Raw genomic sequence first — 10,180 nt, 5'->3', positions numbered from 1 at the left:
CAAAAAGAAACAGTAATTCTTTTGTAATTTCGGGGGTTTTGCTTCACTCAAGTTGTGTCAAGTCAAATCAGTTAGCTTCTTTTCTCTGTCAGATCCATCAACTTCTTTCAATTTTCAATGCTCTAAAGGGAACTACTACTAGTTTATAGATTAAAGCAAGCTTTAACATGTAATTGCCATTGATAATCCAAAATATTGCAACCTTCATATACCAAAAATCATTATTATACTATACAAATAAACCATCTGTTCAGACTTCTGAACTTCACACCAAATTACTTTTCTTACACATGCATACTTTCCAAAAGCTTCAAAAAGTGAATCGATCACGGTCCTTTGAAGTTACTTAGCTCCCGCAAGACATGCACTCCTCGCGATTAGTTAGGGAACACACCATCTGTGTCATTTTTGTTTCATCATCTACCTTTGGCTTTTCCTACATTACCAGAAATGGCAAGCTTGTTATCAATACATATCACAAATCAACTGATATTGCAATGATGGTTTGAACCTATATTCATTACCTTAAGCATGGATGTATCTACAGTGAATTTGATTGCATCAGTCGCAGCACGAGATCGTAGATAATACATTCTCGTCTTCAGACCCTATATAATCGAGAATATATCAATATAAATTGTGTGAATCAGTAACGTTTTACGGGACTAGTGGCATTTACATTTGTTTGATCACAGAGAAGATTTTTATATTTGGCTTGTAAATTGTCAAATTTGATAAGTTGGAAAATTCATCTTGGTTTGTGACAAACTTATTGAAAAATTCATCTTTGGTAGGTGGCCAACTTTGCACATGGGAATTTCATCTTTGGTCCCTAAAATATTAGGTTATTTATAAGTTTAGTCCTTAAATCTCAACTATAAATAGGCCTAAGTATTTCATTAGAAATCATCCCAAAAACAAGTTCTCTCTTCCATTTGTTTTCTTCATTCTCTCACTTTGGGAATTCTAAAGAATTCTATTTGTTGTAATATTTTTTGATAGTGAAGTTATCATCCGGTGTGGTGCCCGAGGAGTAGACGATATTCTCATTGAACCTCGTAACTTTGGTGTATTCTCTCCTTTATTATTTTTTATTCAGTTTTTCCATTGTGTTTCAATATTCAATAGTTTGACGGGTTTATCCGTTGTGCAACCTTTGGTTGTTTTGATCGTGACATTTTAGGTCAATTTTGAAACTATGTTCGTATGGGAAATAACCTGGTTTCCCCAACAATTGACATCAGAGCTTCGGTTGAGGTTATCTTTGTGGTCTTGTTGCTGAAATGATACAGTTCGTGCTATTAAATATTGTTCGTTAGAATTAAAATGCCAAAATACATATCAGTTGAAACATCAAGCTTTTCATCTGGACCGGTGAGGAGGATGATGTCAAATGCAAATTTCTCGGTGGATGTGTTCGATGGATTCGGTCATTTTGGCATGTGGTAAGGCGATGTGTTAGACGTTTTATTCCAACAAGGTCTAGATTTCGCCATTGAGGAAGAAAAGCCCGAATATATGGAGGAGAAAGAATGGGAAACAATTAATCGTTTGGCGTGCAGCACGATTCGATCTTGTCTTTCCATGGAGCAGAAGTATGGCTACAAGAACGAGACTTCTGCAAGTAAGATGTGGAAAACATTGGAGGAAAAAATCTTAAAGAAAAGCTCTAAGAATCATCTCCATATAAAGAAAAGATTGTTCAGATTTGATTATCAACCAGGCACCAGTATGAATGAACACATCATTGCGTTCAATGAGCTAGTGGCATATTATTGGGCATGAATGAAACCTTCAAAGATGAAGATTTGGCTTTGATGTTGTTGTCATCTCTTCTAGATGAATTTGAGCACCTTGAGACAACGTTACTTCATGGTAAGGATAATATTACCCTTAAAGATGTAACTGTTGCTTTGTATAGTTATGAACTTAGAAAGAAAACCAAGAAAGAGAGCAAGTACGAAGCAGCGGATGCCATGGTGGCAAGAGGTCACTCGAAAAGTCAAAAGCCAAAGTGAAGAGGGAGATCAAAGTCGAAGTCCAGACTAGGAAAACATGAATGTGCCTTTTGTCATGAGAAAGGCCATCGGAAGAAAGATTGTCCGAAGCTGAAGAACAAAGGAAAAACTGCTCCAGATGCATGTGTTGCAGAGCATGATGCAAATGAATCTGACATATCATTGGTTGCTTCATCAACAACATTCCATTCAGATGAGTGATATTAGATTCGGGTTGTACCTATCATATGTCCCTAATTGGGAGTGGTTCTCCGATTTAGTAGAACTAAATGCAGGAGTTGTTTATATGGGCAATGACAATGCCTGTAAAACTATTGGGATAGGTTCAATTCAATTGAAGAATCAAGATGGATCAACCAGAGTTCTGACTGATGTCCGATACGTGCCCAGTTTGAAGAAAAATCCTATCTCGTTAGGAGCCTTGGAATCTAATGGCTCAGTAGTCACTATGAGAGATGGAGTTTAAAAGTCACATCTAGCGTACTTGTGATGATGAAGGGCATCAGGAAAAATAATTTGTATTACTACCAAGGTAGTACAATTATTGGAGCAGTTGCAGCAGCTTCCGGAGGTGATGATTTGGACACAACCCAGTTGTGACATATGCGGTTGGGACATGCTGGAGAGAAATCCTTGCAAATTCTGGCAAAGAAAGGATTGTTGAAAGGTGTAAATGCTTGCAAATTGAACTTTTGCGAGCATTGCGTTCTAGGAAAGCAGAAGAGAGTGAAGTTTTGCACCACTATACATAATACAAAAGGTATTGTGGATTATATTCACTCAGATATATAGGGTCATTCAAAGACATCGTCTTTGGGAAGAAACCATTATTTTGTAACTTTTGTAGATAACTTTTCCAGAAGAGTTTGGGTGTATCCGATGAAGTCTAAAGATGAAGTGCTTCGAATTTTCCTTAAATGGAAAAATATGATTGAGAACCAGACTGGTAGAAAGATCAAACGTCTTAGGACAGACAATGGAGGAGAATCTAAAAGTGACACATTCTTTGACGTTTGCCATGAGTATAGTATTGTTCGACATTTTACTGTTAGAAATACACCACAGTAGAATGGGGTGACAGAGCGTATGAATCGAACACTATTAGAGAAAGTTCGATGTATATTATCTAATGTTGGGTTAGACAAGGTTTTTTGGGTTGAGGCTGTGACATATGCTGGTCATCTCATCAATCATCTGCAATCATCAGCGATAGGAGGAAACCACCATTGGAGGTATGGTATGGAAAACCTGCTACTGATTATGATTCCTTACATGTATTTGGATCCACTGCTTATTATCATGTGAAGGAATCCAAACTTGATCCGAGAGCAAAGAAGACTCTTTTTATGGGAATCACCCATGGAGTGAAGGGATTTCGCCTTTAGTGTTTAGACACCAAGAAGATAATTTGTAGCAGAGATGTTATCTTTTGATGAATCTGCCCTAGTAAAGAAGGTAATAAATGAAGCTATCCAGACAAGTAGTACTCCGCAGCAGGTGGAGCATACTCCAAAACAGGTGGAGTTTCAGCAGATGATGATCCCAGAAGTTGATTCAACTGATTCTTCAAATCCAATAGAAGAATCAGAAGATGAAGAGGTTCAAACCCAAGAACCATTGGAGACACCAGAACCACTTACAGTTACAAGGCCAAGGAAAGAAATTTGTAGACCTGCTCGATTTGTTGATATGGTGGCCTATGCTCTGCCAATTGTTGATGATGATATCCCTATCACTTACCAAGAAGCAATACAAAGCTTGGAAAGTGATAAGTGGAAAAGTGCAATGGATGAAGAAATGCAATATCTCCAAAAAACAATACTTGGAAACTGACACAATTACCAAAAGGTAAAAGAGTAATTGGATGCAAGTGGGTATTTGCAAAGAAAGATGGATCTCATAGCAAGAAAGAAGTTCGCTATAAGGTAAGGTTGGTAGTTAAAGGCTACGTTCAAAAAGGAGGGAATCGACTACAATGAAGTATTTTCCCCTGTTGTAAAACATTCCTTCATTAGAAAATTGTTGGCCTTAGTAGTACAGTTGAATTTGGAGCTAGCTCAACTTGATGTAAATACGACTTTCTTGCATGGTGATTTAGAAGATGAGATATATATGAATCATCCAGAAGGATACAAAGATGGTGGTTGTGAGAAAAGAGTTTGTAAGCTGAAAAATCGCTATATGGATTGAAGCAATCTCTGAGGCAGAGGTACAAGCGATTTGATAGCTTTATGAGGAGGCAAAAGTACACTAGAAGTAAATATGATCATTATGTGTATTTACAAAAGCTCAAAGATGGATCTTTCATTTATCTTCTTTTGCACGCTGACAATATGTTGATCGCTTCGAAGAGTCAAAATGAGATAGATAAATTAAAGGCTCAGTTGAATCATGAGTTTGAGATGAAAGATCTAGGTGAGGCCAAAAAGATTCTTGGTATGGAGATAAGCAGAGAGAAAACTTTGTTTAACTCAGAAGCAGTAGCTGAGAAAGGTATTACAATATTTTGGCATGAATGAAAATACCAAACATGTAAGTATTCCACTAACTTCTCATTTGAAACTTAGTTCTCAGTTATCTCCTAAAACTAACGAAGAACGAAAGTATATGGCAAAAGTTCCATATGCTAATGCAGTTGAGAGCTTAATGTATGCAATGATGTGTACGCGCCTGACATTTCACAAACAGTTGAAGTTGTGAGCATGTACATGCTTGATCCTGGAAAAGGACATTGGCAAGCTGTGAAATAGATTCTATGGTATCTCCAACAAACCGTGGATGTTGGTTTAGTTTTTGAACAGGATGAAGTATTTGGTCAGTGTGTGGTTGGATATGTTGATTCCGACTATGTTGGTGATTTGGATAAGCGTCAATCAACTACTGGTATTTGTTTACTCTTACTAAAGCCCCAGTAAGTCGGAAGTCTACTTTGTAATCTACAGTGGCTTTGTCTATTACAGAGGCAGAATACATGGCAGTTTCAGAGGTTGTTAAGGAAGAAATTTGGCTTAACGGGTTGATGGAAGACTTGGGAGATATTCAAAGTCACATTAGTCTCTATTCTGATAGTCAGAGTGCAATTCACTTAGCGAAAAATCAAGTCTACCATTCAAGGACTAAGCATATCTACGTGAGGTATCACTTTGTGCGGGAGATCTTTGAAGAATGAAAGATTCTACTTCAAAAAATTGCGACATCAGAAAATCCTGCAGATATGATGACCAAGGTAGTAACAGTAATCAAGTTCAATAATTGTTTGAACTTGATTAACATCCTGAAAGTTTGAGCACCTTCGGGTATATGGCGCTTGTGAGCACAATTTGAGGCACAACATCAAATTTGGGGAGTTGAAGAAGTTGATTAGGCTTGGTAATTTCAAGCCAATGTGGAGATTTGTTATATTTGGCTTGTAAATTGTCAAATTTGGTAAGTTGGAAAATTCATCTTAGTTGGTGGCCAACTTATTGGAAATTTCATCTTGGTTGGTGGCCAACTTATTAAAAAATTCATCTTTGGTAGGTAGCCAACTTTGCAGATGGGAATTTCATCTTTGTCCCTAAAATATTAGGTTATTTATAAGTTTAGTCTTTAAAATTGAACTATAAATAGGCCTAAGTATTTCATTAGAAATCATCCCAAAAGCAAGTTCTCTCTTCAATTTGTTTTCTTCATTCTCTCACTTTGGGAATTCTAAAGAATTCCATTTGTTGTAATATTTGTTGATAATGAAGTTATCATCTGGTGTGGTACCCGAGGAGTAGACGATATTCTCGTTGAACCTCATAACTTTGGTGTGTTCTCTCCTTTGTTGTTTTTTATTCGGTTTTTCCATTGTGTTTCAATATTCAATAGTTTGGCAGGTTTATCCGTTGTGCAACCTTTGGTGGTTTTGATCTTGACATTTTAGGTTAATTTTGAAACTACGTTCGTGTGGGAAATAACCTGGTTTCCCCAACAAAGATCAACGTCAAATACCTTAAGACCATGCATATAAGTGCAAGGAAGTTAGGTTTCCAAAATTAGTTTGGTCAATGTGTATGTTTAAGCTTTGGCTCTGGTCTATGAAGCATCCAAGATCAACAGCCATGTCAACTAGTGTTTTTTACTTGATTTCCCAAACAGTCCTAGTAAATTAAAATGAAACATAAAACTTAGTTTCACTGTTTACTCTAAATGGTAAATGAGAGAAAAAAGAATAAAAGACTTGGCCCCGGTTTAGAGAAAGGCCATTGGAAATACCTGTAAATTGCTTTCAGTTCATGAGGTATATCTGTAATATTCTAAACAAAACCATCTGCATGTATTATGTTGTTCGTAATGACAGGATACCAGAGACCCATCTCAGTTAAGTCATGAAGAAGATGCTTGTTTACCACAACAAACTCCCCACTGGAGGTATGAAACAAAATGCTCTAAGCAATTGACAACAAATCAATGAAAGGGATTATTAATGGGAAATGAGAACATACCTCAAAACTCTACGGCTATATATATTGGAAGTATATGGCTCAAAGCATTCATTATTTCCAAGAATCTGACTAGTGGAAGCAGTCGACATAGGTGCTATCAAAAGTGAATTTCTCACTCCACTCTTAACTATCATATCCCTAAGAGCGGTCCAATCCCACCGACCTGAAGGAGTAACACCCCACATATCAAGCTGAAGAATGCCCTGAATTTTAACAAACAACTCACAGTGAGCAAAACAGATCAATAAATAAGAATATAAGGCATTACAATTTGAAATTTGTTTTTTAAAAAATAAGGCATTACAATTTGCAATAAAATTGAATGACCAAATCTAATTTCTTTGATTGCACTTTAAAGAACTGTCAAAATCACCAACCTTACTGACAGGACTCCCATTATACGTCTCATAGGGACCTTCTTTCTCTGCTATACTCGAAGAAGCTTTCAGAGCATGGTAGTATATAGTCTCAAATATCTCCTTGTTCTGCTGTTAAGCCTGAAATTGAAAACTAGAAAAATATCAGATAAAACTAAAAAGGTTGAAAGGTATACCATATAATTGTATTGGTGATCAAATCTACCTCGGGCGAATCAAAGGCAATGCCAAGTAAGATGAATGTATCTGCAAGCCCTTGAACTCCAATACCAATGGGTCTATGACACAAATTTGATCTTTTGGCAGTTTCAACAGGGTAGTACTTGACATCAATAATTTTGTTAAGATTTCTTGTTACAATTTCAGTAACCTGACACAACATCCCAACAAAAAGAAATCACAATCATAATAATATTAAAAACAATAACATTTATTACATTCAATCCATCTCAAATATGTACTAGATGGATGAGTACATTTGTAAGGTAAAGAATCAAACCTCTACAAGCTTGTCAAAGTAAAAAAATCTATTATGAGAACCTCTACTTCCAACAAGCTTAGACGAATGAGACTCTAGTGGAACTCCCTGAAGAGAAGATAAGTAATAAGGGTAACTGTGTAAATAAACAGACCCTAGGGAGCAACTATCCAAAACGTTAAAACAATGTATCACTTTTCTTTTCCCTCACATATCTAGACAGTTCAATAGATGCCAGATTGCAAACAACAGTTTCCGTTGGACTTGTGTATTCTATAATCTCAATACACAAATTTGAAGATTTAATGGTGCCAAGATTTTTCTGGTTGCTTTTCTTATTGCAAGTATCCTGAAATAAAAGTGAGGGGAAAAGGGTTCAGATCATAATACTCGTCATCAATGGTGGATCCACAAATATTTTTTATGCTTTCACACATAGGCTAATAAAATTTTTTTTGAATGGGGTGAGCACAACTAAAATTTCAAGGTGGGCACCATTAGTAACATAAGAAACTAACCAAAGAAAATTCAAATTCTAGTATGGGCACGTGCCCACCCTCAACTATATGTATCTTCGCCATTGCTCATCATACAACATAAATGCACAATAAAATACAAATCTTGTTTGGACAAATCACCTTAAATAGCATGTAAGGGGTACCAGTTTCTATCTGGGATTTCAGGATCTCAAACCACAGGTTCTATGCTTGGACAACCTTCTTTGCCTTGCCCTAGATGTTAAACAGAAACTTTCAGTAACTATTTTTTTCTGTTGGAAAAAGGAATAAAAAAAGTACAACAGTATAACCTCTCTTTCATAATGAATATACAACTTTTCAAATTCTTCACCCCAATAATCTGCCAGCCTTGGAGCCTTATTAGGACAGAATAATGACCACTGACCATTACTCTAAACTCTTTACATAAAAAGATCAGGCACCCAAAGGGCATTAAATATATCACGAGCCCAGTGCTCTTCCTGTAGATACAAAATTCAGACATCATTTGATATAATATAATATTATACATTATTGTAGAAAAATACAAATTTTAGAACTTAACAACCAAACATTATAGCCCATGCAAACAAATTTAGGCAATATAAAAGTACCTTTCCATGGTTCTTCCTAAGATCCAGAAACTCAAAAATGTTACCATGCCATGGCTCCAAATATACAACAAAAGCACCTAAATAAATCGACAACAACATTTTTAACAAAAAGAAAACTGACAATTTTCATAAAACATCATAAAGAATTAAGTATACCCTTTCTTTTCCCCTTCCTTGATCAACATATCGAGCATTATCATTGAACACCCGCAGTATTGGGATAATTCCATTAGATGTACCATTTGTTACACGAATATAACTACCTGTGGCCCAAATGTTATGAACTGAAACACCAATACCTCCAGCTGATTTGCTGATAACAACACACTCCTTCAAAGTTTCATATATTCCTTCAATACTATCATCTTTCATGCACACCAGGAAGCAGTCATCTTTCATGCACACCAGGAAGCAGCTGCTCAACTACCACAACACAATCCAAAGAATTGAATAAACAATGGAATTTGAGTAGGGGCAATATCGATACTGTTCAACCTAATTTCGATATTTAAACCCTGAAATGGTTATTTAGGCTCGATAATGCACCCAAAATCATCCTAAAGGCCATAATTTGATTCTTGATTATGTACTAAAACTTTAAGGAGTTAATTAGGGTATTAAAGTATCATAAAAATGTCTTTTTAACTTCTAAAACATGATTTGATCATAATATCAAATATAAACCCTAAAATGTTAAAATACTCAAATCCTAGAAAAACTTAATATTTATGATAATCTTAACACTCCAAAATATTAGAAATACACCACCTTGATGTTAGAAACCCAAAATGAAGCTCATTTCTTAGCCACACTCATTTCCTTGATGATTTGGTTGAAAACTCACACTTTTTTCTTTAACTTTGGCTTTATCCCTTGGAGAGGAGGAGGAGAAGAAGAAAATATGAAGAAACAAAGGGGAAAGGAATATGAAAGAAATAAATAGGCTCATCTTTTGAAAATGAGATAATTGCACATTTGATCATTCTTGAATTTTCCAAAATTTAAAAACTCATTTTTAGTTAGTTGGGCTCCGAACTCAATCCAATTAAACCCAACTCGGCCCAATTGCTTAAAATATGAATTTTATGGGGTCCACTTATCTCTCGGGTAAACCTGAAACTACTAGCTCAGAATTTGGAGTGTTACAGATACCCAACAGACAATATGTTTACTCTATGAATAGGGTATCGATACCACCAGTCCACCAGTAAAAAAACCCTTATTTTTAACTATTTAAAGAATAATATTGATACTATTCATTCAGTATCGATACCCAAATCTCTATTTGAGCATGAAAACGACATCTCATTTCACCCATTCGTCCATCTAAAGTCCTTATGAGTTATTTAAGTCTTATGTAAGATAAAGGGTCATAATAAGTCATTTTACATGCTCAATAACATCATAAGTTGAAATCTACCATGAATGCTCTTACATTTTTCATGAACTCCATGCAAACCAACCAACACATCTAGTGATCTACAAGTGGTATAGTTTAGTTAGAAATGTGTTATCTTTTCTTTCCCCTTATTTTTGAAACTTCCTCCAACTTCTCTTACTACACAAAGGTCAACCACATAAGTTACTAACTTGACTGAGAACATGGAAATATAATAAGAAGGTTTCCTAAGACTCAAATATCCCAAAAATAGACTGGTTTGTCAAGGGTTTCTAAACTCCCACTAAATCCCATCTTATTGCCATTATGGCTAAAACTTGATTTTGTG

The 10,180-nt window shown here is 35.7% G+C and overlaps 1 pseudogene; it reads right to left on the bottom strand.

The window, feature by feature from the left end:
• Positions 1-309: 309 nt before the first annotated feature.
• On the bottom strand, positions 310-8,852 carry LOC120207433 (annotated as a pseudogene).
• Between the last annotated feature and the right edge of the window lie 1,328 nt (positions 8,853-10,180).

Source organism: Hibiscus syriacus, unplaced genomic scaffold (genome assembly GCF_006381635.1).
Source record: "Hibiscus syriacus cultivar Baekdansim isolate YM2019G1 unplaced genomic scaffold, ASM638163v2 tig00014773_pilon, whole genome shotgun sequence".
Taxonomy (NCBI): Eukaryota; Viridiplantae; Streptophyta; class Magnoliopsida; order Malvales; family Malvaceae; genus Hibiscus; species Hibiscus syriacus.
Note: the sequence above shows the minus strand (reverse complement) of the source record. Positions and strands in the feature narration are given on the sequence as shown.